The sequence below is a fragment of the Enhydra lutris genome, unplaced genomic scaffold (genome assembly GCF_002288905.1).
Source record: "Enhydra lutris kenyoni isolate GAN:26980312 unplaced genomic scaffold, ASM228890v2 scaffoldscaffold59, whole genome shotgun sequence".
NCBI classification, from domain to species: domain Eukaryota; kingdom Metazoa; phylum Chordata; class Mammalia; order Carnivora; family Mustelidae; genus Enhydra; species Enhydra lutris.
In genome coordinates this window covers 3,713,717-3,738,678 of record NW_019154143.1, presented here as the reverse complement: position 1 = coordinate 3,738,678, position 24,962 = coordinate 3,713,717, and the positions used below count along the sequence as shown (strand labels likewise).

At 42.1% G+C, this 24,962-nt stretch overlaps 1 protein-coding gene across 4 annotated transcripts in view; it reads left to right on the top strand.

Annotated features, from left to right (window-relative positions):
- The window catches only part of LOC111158513 (RAS guanyl releasing protein 3), a 105,535-nt gene that overhangs the window by 5,480 nt on the left and 75,093 nt on the right, over window positions 1–24,962 (top strand). For 3 of the 4 annotated variants that reach the window (XM_022520588.1, XM_022520589.1, XM_022520585.1), the window contains exon 1: window positions 23,341–23,972. The exons of the other annotated variant lie outside the window; for it this stretch is intronic. The gene's annotated coding sequence lies outside the window, so the exon portion shown is untranslated. Of the gene's footprint in view, window positions 1–23,340; window positions 23,973–24,962 lie in introns of those variants that run through there. 4 annotated transcript variants of the gene reach the window in all.

Below are 24,962 nucleotides of genomic sequence, written 5' to 3'. Positions count from 1 at the left end.
TATCAACACTTGGGGTCAGTGTGAACTTTTCCGTGTGTGTGTGTGTGTGTGTGTCCGCTAACAGTGCTCTCCAATAATAAACTTGCCATTGGTTGTCCGTTCCTAAAACTCTAAAAGCTTTATTTTTCTATTAATTGTAAAAATATCAAATGTATAGTTCTATTTCCCATGAAAGGATGCCTGGTCTTCCTTTTAGAAGCAGTGGCTGGGGAACAAACAGCAAAAACTCAAAGCAAGCGAATTCTTGATTCACTCGCTAGTGGGATGGGCACAGTTAGCAACCACAGAGCTGAAATGAAGGCTGCGTTATCGATTAGGAAAGAGCAAAGGAAGGTGGGTGTTGCGTATACTACAGTAACATTTCTCTTTCCTAGTGGCTTGTGCCCGTAAGTGTAATGTCACTGTCAGGTTGGGTACTCTTAAAATTCCTTGGGTGGATCAGAAAGGAGACAAACCATACGAGACTCTTAATCTCACAAAACACTTGAGGGTTGCTGGGGGGAGGGGGAGAGGGATAGGGTGGTTGGGTTATGGACATTGGGGAGGGTATGTGCTATGGTGAGTGCTGTGAAGTGTGTAAGACTGATGATTCACAGACCTGTACCCCTGAAACAAATAATACATCATATGTTAATAAAAAATAATGAAGCAAATTCTTTGGGTGGAGAAACTAAACACACAGAGTATGCTTTAACTTTTATTCCAAGTCAGATTCTCCTCTGGTTAGCCTGATTGGGAGCACAATTCTGCAGCAGCTCTGGCTTCCAATCTTAAAGACCACTTACAGGCCTTGCCGTTTGTTGTGGAAGCTTCTAGACCAGGGCTGTCCAGTAGAAATCAAATGTGAGCCACAAATGTCATTCTGTATTTTCTAGTCGCCACATTAAAAAAAAAGAAAGAAAGAGAAGGAACAGAATTAATTTTTTTGAAGAGCTTATTTATTTTTGAGAGAGAGAGAGAGAGAGCATGAGCAAGGAGAGAGAGAGAATCTCAAGCAGATGCCACATTGAGCCACTCAAAACCAGGACCCTAAGATCACGACATGAGCAGAAATCAAGAATTGACCCCTTAACTGCTGGAACCACTCCAGTGCCCCCAGATAGAATTGGTCTTTTAAATGTAGTTACAGGAGCGCCTGGGTGGCTCGGTGGGTTAAGCCTCTGCCCTTTGCTCAGGTCATAATCTCAGGGTCCTGGGATCAAGCCCAGTTCGGGTTCTCTGCTCAGCAGCGAGCCTGCTTCCCCCTCTCTCTCTACCTGCCTCTCTGCCTACTTGTGATCTCTCTGTGTCAAATAAATAAACAAAATCTTTTTTAAAAATGTAGTTATATAATCCAACATATCAAAACATCATCATTTTGACATGTAATCAATATAAAAGGTTATTAGTGAGATAGTCTACGTTTTTTTGTTTTTTTTGTTTTTTTTGGACCAAGTCTTTGACATCGGATGTCTGTTTTACTCTTAGCACACATCCCCATTGGGACGAGGCTCATGATAGTGGATTCAGCAGATCTGAACAGAAGAGCTAGAGTTATATCAGTAACATGTGAAGCTTGGTCTGTGAGATCCTACTATCTGTTCAGGACTCAGTCTTCTTCTTTGTGATCGATTCTGCTGGCCACTGTTACAGGAATCAGCTAAAACTGAAGGACTGAGAAAGAAGCAAAAGCTTGGCATGTTTGAGTTTCTTCCTTTAGAACAATTCAGCTGTTCATTTAGACCATGTAACTAATGGATGCCCCGACTGAGAAGAGGGTAATAGAGGTTAAAAAGTTCCCTGTTTTTGAAATCTGGGTTATGTGATGGTAAGAAGCCTTACTTCTTAAGGTTTTCAAGTGAAATTTAGGCATAGGAATAGATTTCATTACACAGCCTAAGACGTATTTCCAGGAAGCATTATAAATATTGTGTTTCTAATAATGCATACAACTTAGTACAAAGAAAGAAACCTTTAGAAATTCGTGCGTGCGCGCATGCACACACACACACACACACTCCTTCTAACATTGTGATCGCTTGCTGATGTCTTTTTGGCATTCTGCATTGTCTTATTTCAAGAGTAGGAAGTATGCTTCAATAATCTTGTATAACTCTGATGCCCTGGGGACTCGCATGCTAGTCAGCTGGAGCGATAAAGATAGCTGTGTGTGCTAAATATGGGGATGCAAAAATAGAGCCAGTGGAAGTGGATCAAACTAAAGGACTCTGTAGGTTCTTGTGGCCCCGCCCATGGTAGAGAGCTGGAGACGAGAGCCCCAAAGTCCTGGCAATGAGTCCCAGTCCCCTGGACCCCTCATAGTTTGGGTTCATTTCTTATTCTAGGAGGGTCTGTTTATAAGAGCTAGATTGAAAGCAGTCAGAAAACTCAAAACTCAAAATAAAAGTTAAAGACATTTACAATGTAAATAATGACCACCTATTGCGTGATTTACAAATTGGTAGTGCTCCAAAAGCCTGTTTGTAAGAATTTTCTTGGCCCTCTGAATTCACTTTCCATTTTTCCCACAGAAACAAAGTCATAAAAAAAAAAAAAAAAAGAAACAAAGTCATAAATAGTGATGGGGTATGTGTACCTAAAATACTGTGTACTGGGGCACCTGGGTGGCTCAGTTGGGTAAGCGTCTGCCTTTGGCTCAGGTCGTGATCCCAGGGTCCTGGAATCGAGTCCCACACTGGACTCCTTACTCAGCATGGAGTCTGCTTCTCCCTCTGCCTGCAGCTTCCCCTGCTTGTGCGTGCTCTCTCTCTCTTTGACAAATAAACAAACAAAATCTTTAAAAAATAAATAAAATAAAAATGAAATACTGTGTACTTACAATGAAATTATTATAATGTATTTACTTTATATTCACAATATATTACATTAAATTATTATTCTTTATTAAATCATGATTAATATAAATCTTTTATATATTATATGTTATATATTTATAATTTTTATAAATCTGTATTAGCTAAATTATTACAATGCATTTATCATGAAATGCGGTTACTAATATATCACTTCTACATGAGTATATTACATAATACATTAATAATGTTAATAATTACATTCCATTAATAGATTAATAACCTATGAATAATTAAAACAAAAAAAGAATATGCAGAATCAAGGCACACGTCACCTTATATCCGAAGCAACAAACACTGGTAGAGAAGGTAGCAAGTGCCAGGTGTCCCACTGGTTGTGAGAACAAGTGTAAAAGATATACCTATTTTGTCCCTTAATGTCGGCAGGAAAGCAAATTCACTGAAGGATGAGAAAACAGGTAGAATTCTTTTCTAAGGAGGCTGCCTTACCTCTATAACCCGCTGGTGGAGATGGCCTTTTCATTTGCTTGTCTGAACCTTGGATTTGCCCGTTCCTTACCGATGAAGTATGTCTAGCGCTGCGTTTGGTGTGTAGCCATAATTAGGATCTTTTTTTGTTCCCAAATAGGGTGAGGTTTTCCTAAGTAACATTTGGTAGAAAGGAAGGTGGAGAGAAAGGTTGCAGTGAAGGAGATTATGTGGGCCCATGAGACCGAGATCAGGCCCAATGGCTCAGTTCTGCTGAGGGGAAACGAAGGCAGAGCACTAGGGACTCTGTATCTGTGTTTCCCCTGCAGTCTCCAGGGTGGGACAGAGGAGGGGAGCGAGGCATGTGCAGCCGGTCTCTGCACCTAGAGGGCACTTTCTGACTTGGGGTTTTCTGCATCTTCTTGAGTGCCATGAGCTCTTGGATCTTGTGGATAGGACCATGGCTTTTTCTCATCACCAGTAAATGAAGAGTGTGGGACAAAGTGAGACATTAACTGCCCTTTGGGCAAGGTCAAGGGCTGCTGGTTGGTTTCACAAGTCAACAAGAGAATTCAAGGACATGCAGGTGAGTGGAGATTATATCCGTAGCTTAAGAACAGGAGCCTCGTCCACGAGGATAAAGTATGCCTGTGACCTCTCTCTTCTAGAACGCCTTCCTGTCCTTCCTTCTGGTTGGGACCTGGGGCTGTCTCCCTGGGCAGGGAGGTCGGCCAACAGAGACCAAGGGTGGGTGCTCTGCCACGTGCTGCTCAAAGAGGCAGCCCACGTCTGGGACACGCACATCTGTGTTTCCTGTATCCGAAATGACCCCTAACCCTCCTGTCTGATAAACCCATCCTTCTTCAGGACCCTCTCTCTCAATTTCTTTGGATTCTAGGATGTTTTCTTTAAAACTTTCACGTTTTTCTTGGCTGTGGAGACTCTGACCCAGACTACCTAAATCTGCTGCCCTCACGAGTTGCCCAACTGAATTCTCAGATTCTACCACTGAAGCTCTCAGTGTGTCTTCTGGCACATAACACATTTGTTTTCTCATTTCTCTTTCAAGATTTTAAACACATTAAATCAGCCACTCTGTCTCTAGCCCCACTGAAAGTATAATGTCAGAAACTCTCTCAATGATGCAAGAAATAATCTCTTTCCACTTTTATTCCTCTCAATCCCTGCACCATTTAATATCCTAAAGTTGTCCTCTATTGAAATCTGAGATGCCACATTGTTCCGGTTTTCTTTCAATCCTGACGAGTGTTGTCTTTTTTCTTTGCCCTCAAACGCAGCCATTTACCAGAGATCCTTTTCTTCCATTTCTCTCTAAATCCTTTCTCCCTCAGAGAGCTCATTCATGGCTTCCATATGTAAAGAACTCTGAACTCGCTTCTCTGGCTTGAAGGGGATTGTAGGCTGCATTCTAGGACTAGGTGTCGGTCCGTATGTTTCTACTCGATGTTCCATCATCACTTCAAACTTAGCACGTCCAGGATAAAAATCTTAACCCATCTTCCCTTAGCTACGCAGCTGCCCTGTGTTCTTTCCTTTGATGGTGACATCATCCCATCTGGGTTGGAGCCATCTTTCCTCCATCTTGTTCTTCACCTCCTGGTAACCCAGTAGGTTATCCTTCCTGTTGAATGTGTCTCACATTCAGCTGCTCCCTTCCTGTCACCAATGCTTCTCTTCTTCGTCCTTTTTACCTAAATCCGGAACTTTGTCAGTAGCCATCCAGCTGATTTCCTTCCCTCGGGGTCTCCCATTCCCCCACACTCATCTCTCCGCACTCCTGAGAACATGATCTATCTTGGAGGGTGTTACACTTTATGAAGTTAACATTTGTTAAGTAGAGCCCTGTAGAGTTGCTGGATGGTGAGCAAAACAGAAGACCACAACAGAAATTGAAATAGAGAGATTTACTACTCACAGGTTCTGGGGAAAGCGCGCCGTTTACCTTGAGGGGCTAAACAAGGAGGTCAAGGTGGGGTGCAGGCTCAGGACCTGAGCACATGCCTTTGTCAGAGGCCGTGGTTGGCCTGCTTTGGGGTTCCTGGGCTAAGGCCTGATCGGTCGATTCAAACCACAAAGTGTGGATTTTGGTAAGTTCCACCAGGTCTTACCTAAGGGTAGCAGGAGGGAAGGCCCTAGGAGGTAGGGGAGACTATTGATCACAAGGGTCTTTAGAGAAGTCCTATCAGGAACTGATGTTAACCTGTCGCTCTGCAGGCTGTTATCTAGGGAAGGCCCTTGCGTGAGGGGCTGGTGTCCATTAGCTAAGCTCTTGACACAAGGCTGCACACCGCCTGGGATCTTAGCCAAGGCTCAGGGAATGGAAATACAGTCAGCAGAGCTACATTGGTTATAAGAAAACATGTACGTCATGGAAACACAAGTAATGAAGTGAAGAATGGCAGGGGCCTCCCTCCAGAAACTCGATGAAGGCCATGAATTCTGGAACATGATGGTTTCTGCCTCCCTCCAGAAACTCAATAAAGGCCATGAATTCTGGAACATGATGGTTTCTGCCCCCATTCCTCAGAGGCTCTGCTCACCTCCCCCCACCCCGGCTGCTCTTTCTGTCTCTACTTCACCAAGCCCAGCATGGAGGATGTCCATCCACTCTTCGTTTGAAGGTTCTTTTTATTCAAGCGCTGATCGAAATGGATACATGTCTTGCTTTCCACTCCAAATTCTCTTTAGAAAGAGTCTGACTATCAGACTGGCCTAAACTTGCCTCAGGTGTCCATTCCTCATCTAGTCCTGTATAACATTGAGAGGCGAGTCATGGGGCTAATCCAGAGGGTGGGAGCCGTTTTCGGAAGAGAGGCTCTGGCTTGTGAAGCTATGTCTTACACACCTGGCCATCAGGCAGAAGAATAGCGCACTTTATTTTTTTTTTATTTCTCTCTGCCAGACCCTAGTCAACAACGTGTCTCCTAACTTTGCCTCTTCCGACGTGTTATAACATGCTCTCTATCACAAGATGTTTGGTGATATTTCTTTCATTCAGTCGTTAGATGCTTGGTTGGTTCATCCTCCAGGAGTTTCTTCTCTCATCCATTTAATTATAAATTTCTGGAGGTATAAGCCATAAGAGGGTCACTGGGACCGGGTCCATCTATATGCTGGTTATCATGTATATAAAAAGAAAAAAAAATTTAAGAAGAGTGTGATAAGAGTTGATCTTATTTTTCTTCTCTATGCTTTTCTATACTTTTCAGATCACTTGTGGTGAACATGAGTTTTGAAATCACACACATACAAAGAAACACAAGTCACTTTTCAAAAACCATAACTATTCCAAACAGGAGCAAGTCGATCCCTGATACCTCAACATAAAGTTGGGTTATCTGTTGACTTTTCTAAGCTGGGTTAGGCATATAATCCTCTAATTTAGGAATATCACATGGGAAGAGGAATAGTTTTGAAATCTGGAGCACAAGACTGGGAAGGGTGGCCTAGGTAAAGAGCCTGGAGGAGGCCTGACCCACAGGGACCACCAAAGAGGGTTGAGTATGATGAAGAGTGAAAGTATATTGTACAGACCTCAAGTTTTCTGCTAAAGGAGGGTGTAACACAAACATTTAACTCCTCTTCTGCTTTCTGAGATCCATTCAAAGAGATCACAGGGCTTGGTGTGTTGTTTTGTTTTTAAGTCATAAATAAGTCATAAGACAATATTTAGAAAGCTAGAAAACAGACAGTTGATTACTAATTCAACAATAGAAATCAGAAAATTAATTCATTTTGCACCAGAGCACACGTGCACAACCCAGGAACTAGTTGCACCAGCCACCCCTGAAGGTGAAAATGAGGCCAATTTGAGGAAGACTGGTTTGAAATCTTCTTAAAAAGTGGCTAGCTTGGGGGGCACCTGGGTGGCTCAGTCTGGGAAGCGTCTGCCTTTGGCTCAGGTCATGATCCCGGGGTCCTGGAATCGAGCCCTGTGTCGGGCTCCCTGCTCAGCGGGGAGTCTGCTTCTCTCTCTCCCTCTGCAACTGCCCCTGCACGTGCACTCTCTCTCTCTCAAATAAATAACTACAATCTTCAAAAAAAAAAAAAAAGTGGTTAGCTTGGGATGCCTGGGCTACTCAGTCAGTTAAGCATCTGTCTTTGGCTCATGATCCTAGGGTCCTGGGATGGAGCCCCAAGCCCTATGTCAGGCTCCCTGTTCAGCAGAAAACCTGCTTCTCCCTCTGCCTGCTGCTACCCCTGCTTGTGCTCATGCTTGCTTTCTCTCTCTCTGTCTTTCTCTGACAAACAAATCAATAAAATCTTAGGAAAAAAAAAAAAAAAAGCACTTTGGATAGGGCCCCGCTGAGGGCAGGCATTTTTTTATAGCTGAAACTAGAGAATTAATTGAAGGTCAACACCAACACTCTACTCCCCCTCATCTCCTAGAATGGTATAGGCCAAGCAGATAATGTGAGTGCCGATAGGTTCTAGGTTTTGCGTCTTAAGATTTGGCCACAGAAAAGGATGTTCTGGCTCCATGGCTGAAAAGCATGGGGCAGGGACTCATAGTTTAGGGAATCATCTGCCTGAATCAAGTCAGATGTTCATCCCTGAAACACTCAACTGTGGCCGGAACAAGAGAAGTATTAAGACTACTCCCCTTCGGATCACATGCCCATCCCTGGACCAGTGAACACTGCCCCAAATACCAAAGCCGTTCCAAAGGTAGGAGGGGCAGAAGAGATTGTCACTAAGAGTGGGCACGTTAGGCCCATCATAGATGTCAGCTGAAACTCTGTGACCTCCTCTGCAGGCAATGGTGTTATGCAAACAAAGGTACTATGAAGCCTTAAAGCCGTCTTACCAGTTGTAGGAAATGAGTACACTTTGCATTCCCACAATATAATACGGGTTTCAAAGTACATCACTTTATTAGCTTTCCACAAAGACCTATGAGACAGATAGTGTCATTTCCACTTTCTTGATGATTAGGGGGACCTCTAATGGTAATGGGGTGGACTGGCTCAGTATTGCTCAACGAGATTAAGGCAGAGCTGGTAGGAGAAACCCTGTTTTTTAGGTCTTGTTTTGTTTCGTTTTCAGGAGTAGAATTCAGTGATTCATCACTTACGGATATCGGGCTGCGGGCAACAGGACAAGCGCCCTCCTCAATACCGCGTCACCCATTAGCCCATCCCCCGCCCACCTCCCCTCCAGCAGCCCTCGGCTTGTTCTCCATCATAAAGTCTTTTATGATTTGTCTGTCTTTTGGTTCTTCCTCTGATTCCAGTTCTATGTTAGCACCGCATCGGTGAGATCCCCAGATAACTGGGCAGGAAAGGATGTGTGGAGGTGCCTGCCATTCCTGGGCAGCGGGCTGTAGGGCAGACCGTCCCTCGTCACCGAGGGTCTCCCCCACCGTCGCCTGCACGGCCGCCCCAACACGTGTCCAATCAGCAGAGGCCGGGAGGGCGCTGCCAAGTGCACAGGGCCAGAGGAGCCACGTGGCCTTTTTTTTTGGAATAAGACTAAAGAATTAACTTCTGGGAAGAATTTTCCATCCGTTTTCCAGATAAGATGGATTAGAACCATCTACCCTGTTTTGCAGATTGCATGAAAGGATGGATGAATTGTGCCGTTTGGCGTGGCCGTGTTGAGTTCACATGTGTCCGAAGAGTGCCGGCTCCGCCAGGCTGGGGAGGGCTCTGTACCTTCAGACCTCCTCTGGAGAGAGGAGCTCGAGGGTCCCCAGGGGAGCCCCCACGCTGGCCGGAGGACCTCACTGTAGGTAGGAAGGGTGGCCCCTTGCGGGATCCGCTAGACACCTCCTTGCGCCTTGCATCTCCCCTCCGCTGAGGTCCTGGCAGACGAACACGCTGTCTACTCGCCGGTTGTCTTTGCCTCCCTGACACTTCCCTCACCCTCTCCCCTCCCGACCAAGTCCGTTCCCTTTGTTATTTTTGGTATAAAGAACTTTCCTTCCATTAATTTCAAGGCTTCAGAAAAGCAGTTTAAAAACGTTGAGTCGAGGGGAGATATCTGATCCTTTTTTCTGTACACACATGCACGTGCACGCCCTATGCCTGTGAGGCTGAACTGATTAAAAATGAGTCCCTCTTTTTGCTTCTTATTTAATAAGAGTCTCTGCATTTTCATGGTGAGTTCAGCCAGGCTATAATGCTATGAAGAGTCAATAGCATTATTTTCTCCTTGAGGTTCTTTTCCTGTCCTGTTCTGCTCCTTTTGGATTTTTCAAGTTTTCGTTATTCTAGTGTCTCCCCTCTAGTGTTCTGGAAGCTATGTCCTCTATTTCCTTTCTTGGTTTGCACATTAAAGACATTGTTTGATGTAACAAAGTCTAACGCTAATGTCTTCACATGGACAACTTCTTGTGAATAACACAAAGACCTTAGAAACCTCTGATTCTGATCTCATTCTCCCATCTGTCCTCTTATTACTGCTGAAAATTTTAGCTCTGCTTTTTTTTCTTTTAAACAATTTTGTTGAGGCATAAGTGACGTATAATAAAAGGTGCCTATTGCAAGTACACTGTTTGCTGTCTTGACTCATGGCGGTACCCAGGAAGCCATCAGCACATCGAGATCATAAACAGTCAATTGAAAAAAGTAAACGGATCAGGGTCACACTCGAGCGTAACTGGCTGCATGTTACCAAGGTCTGCTTGCTTTCCATACCCTCATTTTACTTAGGAAGTTCTGTGGTTTCTGGATAGAATTAACTGTGATAATCACCATTCATCAAGGCCTGCTAGGCCTTGAGCCAAGTGCTTTACGGTGATTAATTTTCATCGCATTCTTCAGTGTCTTCAATTTTTAATTGTAAAAACAGCACAGGTTTATGATACATAAATGTACTCAATATCAAAAGTGAATAGTGTGAAAAAGGAAAGACTAGCAACTCTGGCAACTGTCTTGTTTTCTTCAGGGTGGATATTTGCTTGATATCATCGTAGATATTTTCTACGTATTTGAAAACATACCTGATTATGATAAAAATGGAACTAAACACATAGTGGAGGGTTCTTTTTGGCTTAAAACAATAATCATTTATACTTAGTGATTTTTGCAGCTTGCTTTTTCCACTTCTTACAGCAAAACCATCTTCCCATTTAATCCTTTTACTGGCTGCATAATGTGTATAGCATTGAATTAATGCACTGTGATTATTTTTATCAACCTCCCTTTCTCTCTCTTTTTTTTTTTTTGTAAGATTTTATTTATGTATTTGACAGAGAGAGAAAGCACAAGCAGGAGGAAAGGCAGAGGGAGAGGGTGAAGCAGCTCCCTGCTGAGCAGAGAGCCCCATGTGGGACTCGATCCAAGAACCCTGAGATCATGACTTGAGCTGAAGGCAGACACTTAACCAACTGAGCCACCCAGGCGCCCCTCAATCTCCCTTTCTTTTTAGGTTATTTTTGTTTTTCTGGTGTGATGACCAGTGTCTCACTGAGCTTGTCTTAACATTTATTTTTGCGCACTTGCTGAGTATTTTAATAGGAGAACCTCCTGAAATACAGCACATTATTCCCAACTGGTATAGCGGCCTTTTGAGTTGGGTATTATCATTTGCTTTTTACAATTGAGGAATTTTATCCTGAAAGGGTTAAGTTTACTCAGCGGGTGAGTGGCTGACGGGGGAATGAGAATCCTGACATCCCAGTGCCCCAGCCTGTCCAAGTCCTCAACACTCAACACACTGCCTCTCCTACTGGCTTGGAAAAATGGTTAAAAGAGAAAAAGGTTATTAATGTTGGAATTGTCAGGAGGATTAGTGGGGATTTTCAGCTAATGGTAGTTCCTATGGAATTAGAATACAGGATGTATTTCAAGCAATTTATATTTTCACCTGGCCCTTCAGCAAAGGAGGCTAATGTGAGCCCTGAGGGGCTATTTTTTTTTTTAAGATTTTATTTATTTATTTGACAGACAGAGATCGCAGAGAAGCAGGCAGAGAGGAGGAAGAAGCAGGCTCCCCGCCGAGCAGAGAGCCCGATGTGGGGCTTGATCCCAGGACCCTGGGATCATGACCTGAGCCAAAGGCAGAGGCTTTAACCCACTGAGCCACCCAGGAGCCACCAAGCCCTGAGGGGCTATTTTTAGCAGGTTACTTTAAGCCCTCTGGGGGGGGGGTGGGGGTTGGGAAATAGCCTGTCCATCACAGGCAGCGTAGAATTACTTGCCCACTTTTGTGTTCTGAAGGAAAGGACACAGTCCATCTGGGCCAGTAAGTTGTGTCCAAAATCGGACTCATGTTTATTTTACTTAATAAATGTGCTCTTGAATAATATGAGCTAAATTTTGGTTGGTTGAATGCCATTGTTAATGCATCAGAGGTGCACACATTTCTTGTAATCCTGCGACGAGTAGATTTCTAAGACAAAGAATGCTTTGGTAATGTGAACAAATTTCCCTGCATTTATGTTGACTGTAACTTAGTTTTTCTGAAGGCAAGGAACTTTATGCTTGGTCGCTTGTGTCTTAGAGTGTGTTGGTGGCTGTAGCAGTAACAGTTGGAAAATATATGCTGTGAAAAATATAGAAAAATGTTGCCCAACTTCTCATTCCAAAGCCCCAAACCAAATGTCATGGCAAAACCATATAATTTTGAAGAGGTGGTTTTAGAAAACTAGGAGGAGTGGAGCTGTAGACAGTGTGTATACTTACCCTTGTGTTTGGACAGCAGAGCCCATTCCTGTCTCATGGAGACGACAGTGGGCTCTTCGGTTACTAAGACCAAAATCACCAAAATCCAGAGAATAAAATCAAAGCAAGGGAGTTTTTGACCCTTTTTTGCACTAGCACCACTGTGTTCTTTGAAAGTTCAGTGAATCATTTTTAGTCCAACATTAACATTTTTGTTCTTCATAACATATCGTTCACGTTCACTCATAATTTAAAAGAATTAATCAGCAACTGATTCGGCAGTTGGAATGGGCTTTAGAGTTTATGGAATTTTTGGTGTGTGACGATAATAAAGACTAGCTGGAGGGAAATAGGCTCCAACTTTTAACTTTGACACATTTCGAGTCGATTTGATTAAAACATTTTGGTTTTAAAAAGTATTATTGCTTGTGAAAAGCCAGCCAATATCTTCAATATAAATGATGTAGTTAATATACCTGATGGAGAATAATTCTGAAAGGAAATTTTAATGCTTCTCAGATTAAAATCTTGATCCTCTAAGTTGATATTTACTGGTCTTCTTAAGGTCATTGATGTTTGCACTGATTTTAAGTTAGTTTTGGAAAAATAACTAAGACTGTATAGTGAAATGAGTAATTCTGCAAACCCAACAATCCCAGTTTTGGATATCTCTACCACGGAATGAAAAACACCAGAAACTAAAGGTGTATGGGTAAGGATAATCAGTACAACATTTTATACTAGCACAAAACTGAGAGCATGATGAATGTTCATTAATAGGGTGAATACAGTATGATATAACTGTGCTGTGCAGAAGTATACAGCTATTGAAAAATATAGGTTAAATCTCTGTTACTGACCATATACATAACCATGATATGATAAGGGAAAAAATAAAATACAGACTTCTTTTTTTTTTTAAGATTTTATTTATTTATTTGACAGAGAGAGAGATCACAAGTAGGCAGAGAGAGAGGAGGAAGCAGGCTCCCTGCGGAGCAGAGAGTCCGACGTGGGGCTCGATCCCAAGGATCCAAGCCAAAGGCAGAGCAGAGGCTCTAACCCACTGAGCCACCCAGGCACCCCAAATACAGACTTTTTTTAATGGAAAACTAGAACCTTATATGTGTATGTATATATGAGATACATTTTTCATAGGTGTATGTCATCTTGGCAAGATGGAAGTGGATAGGTTACTAAATTTTTCTGTATGTCTATCTCTGTATCACTTGATATGCTACAGTGAACATTATTGCTTTTTAAACTATATATTTTATAAAGTACAAAGAGAAACGTAGGAGTCCTGCTTTTCCTATTTTGCAAAAGGAAACAAGACTATTCTTCCATGTGATAATGTAGTTATTCTGACCGGTTACAATATAAATTTAAAAAGAATTTATAGGCATTCAGTACCTATCAAATACCATATAGGCTAGTATTGTTCAGCTGTTTTAGCCTGCATGTCCCTGCATTGATTTCCCACTACCATGTGTTTATCTCCACCAGCCAAGAAGCTTTGCAAAGTTCCTACTTCCCATGGTTATATTAAAGAAACAACACCCACTCTCAGTTCTGACCCCTCCCCTCCACCTGCCCCTCAGTTTGAGAGTTTGGACACAGCATGCATGAGCTACTGCTTTTCACGAATAAGAATGGCAACACAAAGATGAGCCCTGAGAACAAAAACTCCCTGCTTAATTAAAACATGAAGGAGAACTGGAAATTTTCCTACCCCATTTTTATGTGTTTCTTAAAGTGTTTTCTTAGTTTACCCCCTCTGATCTACAAATCAGAAAATCTGGTTGCAATACTATTAGAGCCTTATTACTCAGTGGGTTCCTGCTCTGTCTGTGGCTGCCTTTGTGCTCTCCCAGGCAGTCATGATGAAGAATATCTTATTCAAAGGCTTTCTATACACAAAGGTCCTAAGTAATCCCAAGACTGCAGCCAAAAGTTTGAGCAAACACCGTGTAAGTAAATCATGGCGATGTTTAATGAAGTGTGTGATAAAGTAATGATACTTTAGGAAAGGATATGGAAATGAGGTTAGAAGCTCAATCCTCACAGATTTATAACCTAGGGATGGTGATGGTTGGGTTAAAATGTGAGCAAGTAGTTTGGCACAAAGGACTGAAAAACAGGACTTGCAGTCGGCTAGCTGGGTTTGGATAATGGGATAGCTAGAGTGAAGAGCGGAAGTGATCATGTAGAACATGTAGTTAACATGGACATTGTTTAGAATTAGTACAGGTTTCCCCAGGTATTCAATAGTAGAGCATTCCTATGAAACCTTGTGTAAGCCAAAATGGCATAAAGCAATAAAACAATTTATTTACATTAATAATTTATTATTAATTTATATGGGACTTTTAAAAAGATTTCATTTATTTATCTGACAGAGAGAGACACAATGAGAGAGGGAACATAAGCGGGGGGAGTAGGAGAGGGAGAAGCAGGCTTCCTGCGGAGCAGGGACCCCCCCATGGGGGTTCCATCCCAGGACCCTGGGATCATGATCTGAGCGGAAGACAGATGCTTAAGGACTGAGCCACCCCGGCACCCCTGTGTGGAAAAGTTTATGAGCATGCCCACACTCCAAACAATAACTTCTCTTAGGCTTTTCTGCTATTACATCTTACTAATAGATGCACAAAATAAATCCACGAAAAGCACAGATGCTCACACAGTTGAAAACTACGGGGGCTTGGTACTGAGATGCTCAGTGTAGTTCCTGGGAAAGGAGCTTGGTGGCACCACATTCTTCCCCAGAGAGGGGGGCGGTGCCACACACATGGCTCTGGGGTGCGCCCTGCCTCTGTGAGGGCTTGCTGCCAAGTGCGGAACATTATTTTCACATGTCACCCTTTTTAAAAATTTCTGTAGGTTAACCAAAACAGGTGCTAATGCAGCTCTTTCATTGTAAAAGTGAAGTAGCCTAACTTGAACTTTCAAAAAGTGGGGGATACCCGCATGCACAATTTTAGTGGATGGATTTAGCATCAATTAAGATGGCTATTTTATCATTACAACCATGGTGTAAAAGTTCCTTCCTTCATTCAGAAAGTGTACCCTGAGCATCATCTTCCAGCCAAGTCTGGTGGGCTATGGTATGAACCCAGTGCAGTTCAGCAGACTCAGAGTGGAGCGGCAGTGGGAGGGTGGGGAGAAGGCAGGAGGGTCTCAAATTCTCATATGAGAAAAAGAATTTGGAGCGTCTAACAGCGCTTTTCCTATGATTCCTGCAAAGAGAAAACTGTGCCCATCTCATGCATTTAGCGATCACACATTTCGAGAAAAATTTTTAAAAATATTTTCTTAGCCTCATTTTCCCTTGAATCAGCTTTGTATTTTCTCCTTTGAAACAGCAATGATGCTGAAACTTGAATAGAAAGGAAATTATAAATCTGAAATTGCCCTTCTATTATTTTCTGTACACTAAATGATTCTCAGAAAAATGCACAGAGGCAGCCTTAGGAAGCTTTTTTTTCCCCCCTAAGCAACTTCTTCAAGAACTAAAACAATTCTGAGGGGGCTCCTGGGTGGCTCAGTGGGTTAAGCCGCTGACTCTTCATTGTGGCTCAGGTCATGATCTCAGGGTCTTGGAATCTAGGCGGCATCAGGCTGTCTGCTCCTTGAGGAGTGTGCTTGAAATTCTCTCCCCCTCCCTTTGCCTCTCCCCTTCGCTTTGCTTCTCCCCCAACACGCATACTCTTTCAAATAAATAAGTCTAAAAAAAGAAAAAAAGAACTAAATTCAGAAAGCAGCAGTGGTATGTTAGAAGATTTAGATTCAGATTAATTTGACCACTAGTCTGTGGTTTATAGGGGTAAGATCTTCAAAGATTAATGCAAGTTGCTATCAAATCGGTGTTTAGAAATAAAACTACTGTTTTATTTATTTATTATATTTAATATAATATTTACTATTTTATTTATTTATTATGTAAGTAATTATTATTATTATTAAGTAATTATGCTAAGCGAGGTGATTTCGTGTCTTGGATGCTAACTCTTCCATCTCATGTTTAATGAATCCAGCTTCAGCTAGAAATCTAGCCCAGTCTGAGAAGCTGATTAGATGGAGAAGAATCTGCCATAAAGGTAAATGTAAATGAACTAGATTCAGTAAATGCAACACTAATATGTAAAGTGTTTTTAAAAAACAAATGAAATTTAACACAAAGGAAGAAAGAAAAGAGATAAAATACACAAAAAAGAAAGAGACCAACAGAGGAAGTCCATTTTTAAATGTAACTGATTCGTCCAGAAATTTGGGGATTTCTCCAGAGATGCTGAAGAAAGGGGGCACGATGCCCAGACAGGGAGTGGGAGAAGCTTCTGCAGCCTATGGTAGAGGCTGTCCTCCTGACTCAGCCACCTTTTTACTTTTATACAGCCCAACTCCAGTTTGTGAATGGCTTGTGTCAAAAGGTTCACTTGGGAATCGGTCCGTTACAACTGCAGTTGTAACGCCAGTCATTAGACTCCACGGTGCAATACAGTTAACTTGGCCGTTGTGCGTGAGTGCGAGCAGGTTTAATTAGAAAAAGACGAGCAAGTCTGTGAAAACTTCCATGGACACTAAATCATTTGGTTGGGTGGAGATAGTAAACATGGAAAGTTTGGAGTCAGAGAGACCTGGGTTTGTTTGCATCTATATTTCTCTCTCTTTCTCTCTCTGCTGCTTACTAGCTGGGGGCAAGGCTAGTTAATCTCATTAAAGGTCAACATCGTAGTAATAATAGCATTTCCTTAGGGCACTGTTGTGAGGATTTAATGAGTATTTTGCACAGATGTTAGCTTGTTATATATTATTAATACTATATTAGTATTGTACAATATTAATAGATATTAAATGTTATGATATATTATAATTAGAATTCCTTATGTATGGCTCTCTGCATGTCCCATTTTCTCCAAGAGAGACTGTCAGCTTTGAGAGCAGAGATTTTTGTCACGTGCTTTGGTGACTCCTTAAATGCAATGCACTTTGAAAGCAGACACTATATTTCTTTATTTGTTGATAATGGTTTGCTTTGTTCAAGGGCTTTAGAGATTAAGAACTCCACGCTCTGATTTTTTTTTTTCCACAGTTTTTTCTGTTTGTTACAGACATGTGGCTAGCACAACTCTTAGGAGAACTGATGGTGTCTAGGGGTTTATTTGGCTCAAGGGGAAGAACAGGGGACGAGCAGGAGTGGGAGAGAAAAATCCCCCATGATACTTAGACAAATGTTGGAAGAAACAAGAAAGAAGCGAATGTATCTGAGAAAGAGATGACCCAGTAGAAATAAGAAAGTAATGTGTGAAAGGCCCGCTGAAAAGAAAGGCAGGTAGGGCTGGGGATGCAGCATGGCGTTAGTACCTCAAATTGACCAGGACGTGGTGTATCACCAAGTTGGAGTAGGAGTTTGGCACAAGGTGAATGGCAACTTCCTGTGGGGGCAGTTGGCAGAGGACCGTCCTGCTCTCTGACCATGTGTGCATAGGATGGAAACCATTTGGGACTTTCTACTTAAGGGAGTATCTCAGGTAGACATAAAAGCCCATCTGGGCATCTCTGAACCCACGGTGCTCAAGCAAGACCATACTTCTCTCCTCTTCCCGCGTCCTCTGAACCTGCTCGTTCCACCACGTCCAGTGACTTGCTGACCAATATGGAGTCCAGACACAGAAGAGTGGAGAACTGAGACTTAGGAAAAAGTGTCTTACCTTATCAGGGGAAGGTGAGGCATTGCAGCTCTGGGTCTTTTTTCATGATCACATTTCTTATGGCTTTCTCCTCTTTGCGTAGATGATTAAAGCATTTAAAGCTGAAGGCAGAGGCTTAACCCGCTGAGCCACCCAGGTGCCCCCAGGCTTCATTTTTTAATCTCATTCTGTCATGTGCAATTTAATTTTGTTTATGGTGGGGTTTTTTTTGACATACATAAACTTTACTTTTTACTTATTTAAATATTTAAAACATTCTTAAATGGTTTTCACTTTTGTGATCGTAATTAAAATAATTTTCATGGTAAAAGCATTTCATCATGATTAAAATAATTAAAATTAAAGTAATTTTAAGATGTTAAAAAAAATCACATGATTTTCTTCAAGTTTATGTGGGGTCTTATTTTCACTTTTAGCTCCTTTGTCCACTAGGCATTTATTTTGTGTATGGTATGAGATAATAACTGATTTTATTTTTGTGAGGTAATAATTGATTTTTATTTTATTTTAATAATTGGTAATAATTTATTTTATTGTTCCTCTCTACTTAACTATCCAACCAGTCGTTATATAGTTCATTTCTTTCCCACTGGGTTTAAATATCATATTTAACAAATAAACTTTTTTTTTTAAGATTTTATTTATTTGACAGAGAGAGAGAGAGAGATCACAAGTAGGCAGAGAGGCAGGCAGAGAGAGAGGGGGAAGCAGGCCCCCCGCCAAGCAGAGAGCCTGATGCAGGGCTCAATCCCAGGACCCTGAGATCATGACCTGAGCCGAAGGCAGAGGCTTTAACCCACTGAGCCACCCAGGTGCCCCAACAAATAAACATTTTAATATAGTACTTTTTTTTTATTTCTGGCTTTCTGTTCTGCTATTGGTCTGCCTCTTTTGGCTCCAGAATCAAACTTTTTTTTTTTTTATATTTTATTTATTTATTTGACAGAGAGAGAGATCACAAGTAGTCAGAGAGGCAGACAGAGAGAAAGGGGGGAAGCAGGCTCCCTGCTGAGCAGAGAGCCCCATGCGGGGCTCGATCCCAGGACCCTGAGATCATGACCTGAGCCGAAGGCAGAGGCTTAACCCACTGAGCCACCCAGGCGCCCCCAGAATCAAACTTTTAATTCTTGATTTTTCAGCCTACTTAATACCTAGTACCCTTGACCAGCCTTGTTGTTTTCTGAAATTTTCTTTACCATTCTCAGCTTTTTATTCTTTCATATAAACTTCAGAATTTCTTTTTTGACCTGTTGTTTAAAATCTCTGGCATTTTAATCAAAATTTAATTATATGTATTCATTAAATAGAGGAGAATCGACAGCTTGACAACATTGAGTCTTCCAGTCCTGGAAAATCATAGAATGCTCCATTTATTGAAATATTTCTGAGGCACCTGGGTGGCTCAGTCCTTCAGCATCTGCCTTCAGCTCAGGTCAGGATCCCAGGGTCCTGGGATCAAGCCCTGCTTCCCTTCAGGCTCCCTGCTCAGTGGGAATCCTGCTTTTCCCTCTCCCACTCCCCCTGCCTGTATTCCCTCTATCACTGTCTCTCTCTCTCTGTGTCAAATAAATAAATAAAATCTTAAAAAAAAAAAAAGATTTCCTATTTTCTCAGTAGACTTTTATAAACTCCTTTATATTTTCTTCACTTTTCTTGTCTTTCCTAGAAATTTTATTACTGTTGCCATTCTGAATGAGATTTTTTTCCCATGATTTTTCTAACAGTTTGAGGCTGTTACGTGGGAAACCCAATTAGTTTGATTTTGTGATTGTTCACTGACATTTCTAATCATTTAAAACATTTTAAAAAGTTGATTCTACTGAGTAAATGATTATAACATATGCAAGTTGGGTAATTTTGTCTCTTGTTCCTCCTAATTCTTTAGTTTTTTCGTTTATTTGCTTGTTTGTTTTTATTCTTCTCTTGTCTGATTGCAAGGGCTTGAATGTCGGGAACAGTGCTGTGTGATGGTAGTAACAACGAGCACCCTTTCCCTGTTTCTCAATTTAATTTTAATGTCTCTACTACTATACCATTTAATATCTCTACTACTATACTATAGGACACTTGTGTTTGGTTTGGGTTCATCTTTATCATGCCAAGAAAAATTCTCCTAACTCCATTTTATTAATTTAAAAAATTGATACTAAATTTTATCAAAAGACTTTTCAAGAGTACCGCTTGTGCTAATTCAAAGGCTTTTTACCATCACGTCGTCATACTGATGCATTCCTTAATATTAAGAGTTTTTTACATCTCTCCAGTAAACTATGTTTATATGTGAGGTTAGTCTGTGGTTTCCACTATTATGCATTATCAGTTCGTTTGTTTGTGTGCTTTTGTGTCTGGGGTATTATGTTAGCTTTCTGTTATTTTTGTTCATTTGAACATTTTATACAGCCTGGGAATTATCTGTGGCTTGAAACTCAAAGATAACTTGATTGTGTAAGTAATTTGGACAAAAAACTTCTTTGGAAACAATTTCTTAATAACTTTGGCATTTTCCCATGCTTATTGATCCATTGTTTTTCAACTCCTTGGGTCAGTTTGCTTCTCATTAACTCTTTTGGCTCTATCTACAGTATTGGATATGGTATTCTCATTACTGAGACCTGCTAAGCATTCTGTGATTGCCGTTTTGATTTCTTTCCAATCAATTATTTTCTTAAAGAAGAGTCATAAAAATTTTCCAAGAGCTTGGTTCTTTTTTGACTTACACTTTTGCACTTATTTTATAGTTGTATTACAATGTGGTCATAGAATGTGGTGAAAATAATTTCTTTGTGGGGGGACATGACTTAAGATTTTTTGATGGTCTAATAAAAAATGAGTTACTGTTACTTTTCTTACGTCTTTTCTGAGAGGAGTAAACAGAAAATCCTTCTCTTTAATCATTCATTTATTCATTCAGCGTTGTCTCCATGTGTCTCCTACAGGTCAGACATTGGATTAGGCACTACAGGATATAAAATGAGGAAGTCACAGGCTTTCTTTAAGGTTGTCAAAGTGTGAATGGGACATAGACACATTAAGACCTACTTATAACATAGAGTAAGAAATGCAACAGTAACAGAATGTACAAAAGAAGGATTTAAGCCTTGTTCTAGGTTCTGGGAATACAAAGATGCCTGAGATTCCACCATAGTTTTGGAGAGGCTTAAGGTACAAAAGTGTAAAAATAAAACAAAATAAATTTTTGTTTGTCAGAGACAGGCTTTTGGAGACAGAACAACTAATCAGGGGGCGCCTGGGTGGCTCAGTGGGTTAAGCCGCTGCCTTCGGCTCAGGTCATGATCTCAGGGTCCTGGGATCGAGCCCCGCATCGGGCTTTCTGCTCAGCGGGGAGCCTGCTTCCTCCTCTCTCTCTGCCTGCCTCTCTGCCTACTTGTGATCTCTCTCTGTCAAATAAATAAATAAAATCTTTAAAAAAAAAAAAAAGAACAACTAATCAGGAAACTACTGCAGTCATTCAGGAATAAATTAAGATATATGGGAGCTGTTAGAAAACAGGAAGAACAGAGGGGATTTTTACATGTGAGAGCAGTGGGACTAATAATAATAAATAACTCTAATAGAGTGGGACTCTATTAGAAAAGTCCACGTAGGAGGCTGAAGGAGGTAGGAATGAAATTTTACAGAAGCCCAAAGAGAACACATTAAGGAGTGCTTGGCCAGTGAGGTCAAGTGCAGCAGAGAGATCAAGTCAGATAAAAGCAAAAAGGTGTCCAATAGCATTGGTCTTTGGTGACTTGGGGAAACGAGTTTCAGTGAAGTTGGGGGAAGAGGCAGACTGGAAGCCAACCTCAAGATAAATGGGATGTGAAGATGAGCGACACAAGAAGTGTGTCTAGAAACTCACCTGTGCTGGGAATGTGTAGGTTAGGGCAGTAATTAAGGAAGCAAAAGATCAAAAAAGATTGTTTTTAGGACGTAAAAATAATGTAAACATATTTAGACAATGAGGAGGGTGAGTGGACAGGGAGAGAAAGCGTGATGGTTGGCAACGGATCCAAGGTGAGACAGAAAGCTGGGGCGGGGGTGGGGGTAGCCTTTGGCGGGAGGAGGGCACTTCTTTCGGAGTTGAAGGAGAAGATTGGTACCTATAGGTGTTTGGGACACAAAGGGGGGATTTCCCCATTTGTTTGCAAGGTTAGAAAAGAGTCTTTTCGGGGGTGCCTGGGTGGCTCAGTGGGTTAAAGCCTCTGCCTTCGGCTCAGGTCATGATCCCAGGGTCCTGGGATCGAGTCCCACATCGGGCTCTCTGCTCAGCAGGGAGCCTGCTTCCCTTCCTCTCTCTCTGTCTGCCTCTCTGCCCACTTGCGATCTCTGTCTGTCAAATAAATAAATAAAATCTTAAAAAAAAAAAAAAGAGTCTTTTGGAACCTCCGGGACACTCCTGGATGCTGTCAGAAGGGCCCAGGATCTTTGTCTGTGTTGACAGTCCACTTGATATGTATGATTTGGAATCCATCCCTTCCTCTCTCCCAAAGGAATGAGAGAATTTCTATGCTTACCTTTCCCGAGACTGTTTTTTTCATTGCTCATTGAAGGGTTTCCAGAAGCCTCTGCCTCATTAACTATGTGGTATGCAATGGATCATCAGAATAATTAACACCACCAGTGGCAAATAAGGTGATTGATGGATGCCACAAGATCACAAAAGTTTCCATTACTGTTAAGTGCGAGGTATAAATAAATCAAAATAACATTTCCAGTCTTCAGTAGGCCTCCCTTTCTGTTTCTGATTCATGATTGTCATACGAGGAAAAAGGGTTAGGAAGGTGACATATTTTAGCACATTGTATTTTAATATCTGTAGTTTCGTTGTATTACTAACTTTGAACAAAAGGGGTATGTTTTGAAGCTTGCAAAACATTTTTCTATTTACACTTTGGTCACTCACATGTAGGTAACAAATTAGTCCCCTGAAAGAATGGCAAGACTGAGAGGTTTTGGTCTTCTGTTGTTGTTGTTGTTGTTATTCTGGAAAAACACTCTATCCTCTGTATGGAGGGAAACTTCTGGTTTGATTAATTTTGTAAATAATTATGAGACAAAACCCAGATATGGAAGATTGCCCACACAAGCTCCTCTGTTGAGTAATATCTCACTTACTAAAAATCAAGGTTGACAGTTTAACAGGCTCATTATGGTACAGAAATCCCCTGGGGCATTTTAACCTCTTAAAATCTCTTTTGGATGTTCAGTCTGCCAAAGGAGCTGACCGCCTGTCATACCGACATTCTGGCCTGCGTGGGCTCTGCTGTTAGAAGGTGGCACAAGAAGTCAGGTGCTATCCAAAGTCAGAGCGTCCACAGGCTTTCCTTGGAGAGGGGGAACATCAGCTCAGGTGAGAAGTATGAATTCAACAAGGCTCCCAGAACGTCTGCCACCTTCGTGAGTGGCACAGGAAACAGCAGGTCGGTTCAACTTCCTAGCACCAAAGGGGGCAGCAGCACATCTGTAAAGCGGCTTGCAAATCTTGTGATCATTTCTGTTTCCACTCTTGATTCCCCCGCTGATAGTCTCAATGGCTCTGCTGTGCCCCCCAAATGTTGATACGCTCCAACAGATAACTACAGCGTGCGGAAGCTCGGTCTCAGGTTACCTGAAAGTCATTTCCATTGGCTCTAGACGAAGCTGCCTCTGATAGTCTTCCCTAACCCCTCACCCCCTCGCCCCTCAGCATCGCCTGGCACAGCAGCCCTCGCCTTCGAAATTAACCCTAAACATCCTGAGACGGTTAGCCCACCTTCCTCACAACAGGCTGCCCGGTCTTACAGCTCTTCCCACAAACCGGAGCCTGGACGCTCTGGTTTGTGGGAAGATGGAGCAGCATCTTGATGGACCCTGGGGGCACCCGGACGCAGCATGGTTTCCACCTGCTGCACCGGTCGGTCTGTGTCTCCTTCGTCCTGCTGCTCAAGAACCCCAGTGAAAACCTGATGAGATGAGAGACCATAGGGACTGCAGCTCCTCTCCCCACACCCCTTCCTACCCCTCCGCCCCCCCCCATACACATCAACTTTCCACTTGCAGTGACCTGTCCTTCAGGGTGACTTATCAGCTGTTTGGGGTTTGCCACTGAAAGAAAACAAATTGTGGAATGCACCGCTCTGCGTGCTAATGAAATGGCTGAGCCAGCTCAGGGGTTATGAGGCTTGCGAATTAGGAGAATAATGATCTTCAGTTTCTGACCTCCTGGCACAGCGGCAGTATTTATCAGGAGGCGCATGTGACTGGTTAAGACACAGAGCCGCAGCTTGAAGGAAACAGCTGCTCGAGGCATGCTCCAGCACTTGGCAGCCGGACAGGCAGGGTGCTGATGTGAGGAGGACGACGGAACCGCCCCAGTAAGTAACTGGAGAACTTTTGAGAGAGAGAGAGAGAGGGAGGGAAAGGGAGAGAGTGTGTGTGTGTTTTGCAAGGCACTGACAAATTTTAATTTTGATCTTGGTTTCCATTTGGCATTCAAGGAGGTATTTTATGTTATCTGTTGTTAATAGCCATTTGCGTTTTTACTGATTTAGTAGTATTATTATTATTTTTAGAATCTGTCATTTGCAGCAATGTTTTATTCTAACTTTAAGGGTGAATAAGGCGTTTTGCTTGATTCCTACCTAGGAAGCTGTGAGTTGATTTCCTGGTGTCTGGGATTTTTATGGTCTGTGGTGTTTAGGTTCAAAGCCAAGATTCAGGTTATGAAGAAGAGAGCTTACAATAAAGTGGACTGATGACTGGATTTGATTTGAATCGATTTCACCATTGAAATTTGAAAAAAATAGTGCTTTGAGAAAGGTGTATGTCTCATTTGATCAGTCAGCTTGGGAAACGATCTCATTTAACGGTGTGTAACAATCTGCAATACAGAAAACTAACATAATGATATGTAGATTTAGATAAGGAAGCATTTTTTTTTTTTTTTTTGAGTTCAGGCATGCTTTCCAACTCACTGAAGATACATTTTATAGCTCTTTTTGGGAACAAGCTAATTCAACCTCATTACTTTAAAGCTAATTTTTTTTAGTCACCCCCTGGTCCTCCTGACTTTAGATAGATAGATAGATAAGGGCAAGTTAGCATTTTGATGATGCTCAGTGTCCCTCCTTGTCGATGCCCTGGATGATCAAAGTGCTTCCTGCGGCTGGTTATCAGCTCTGGGGGCCTGAGAGCCGGCTTCCAAGTAACAGACCTGTTCTCTCTTTCTTGGGTTCATTCAGCTGACTGGAGCTTGCTCTCTGGAGAGCAGCACAGCAGGCACCATGCTGGAATGGGGCTGTTGTTCAGGGACTTGCGTCTTTCTGTGGTAGTCACCAGCCAGAATGTTTAAGAAAGGAAAAGGG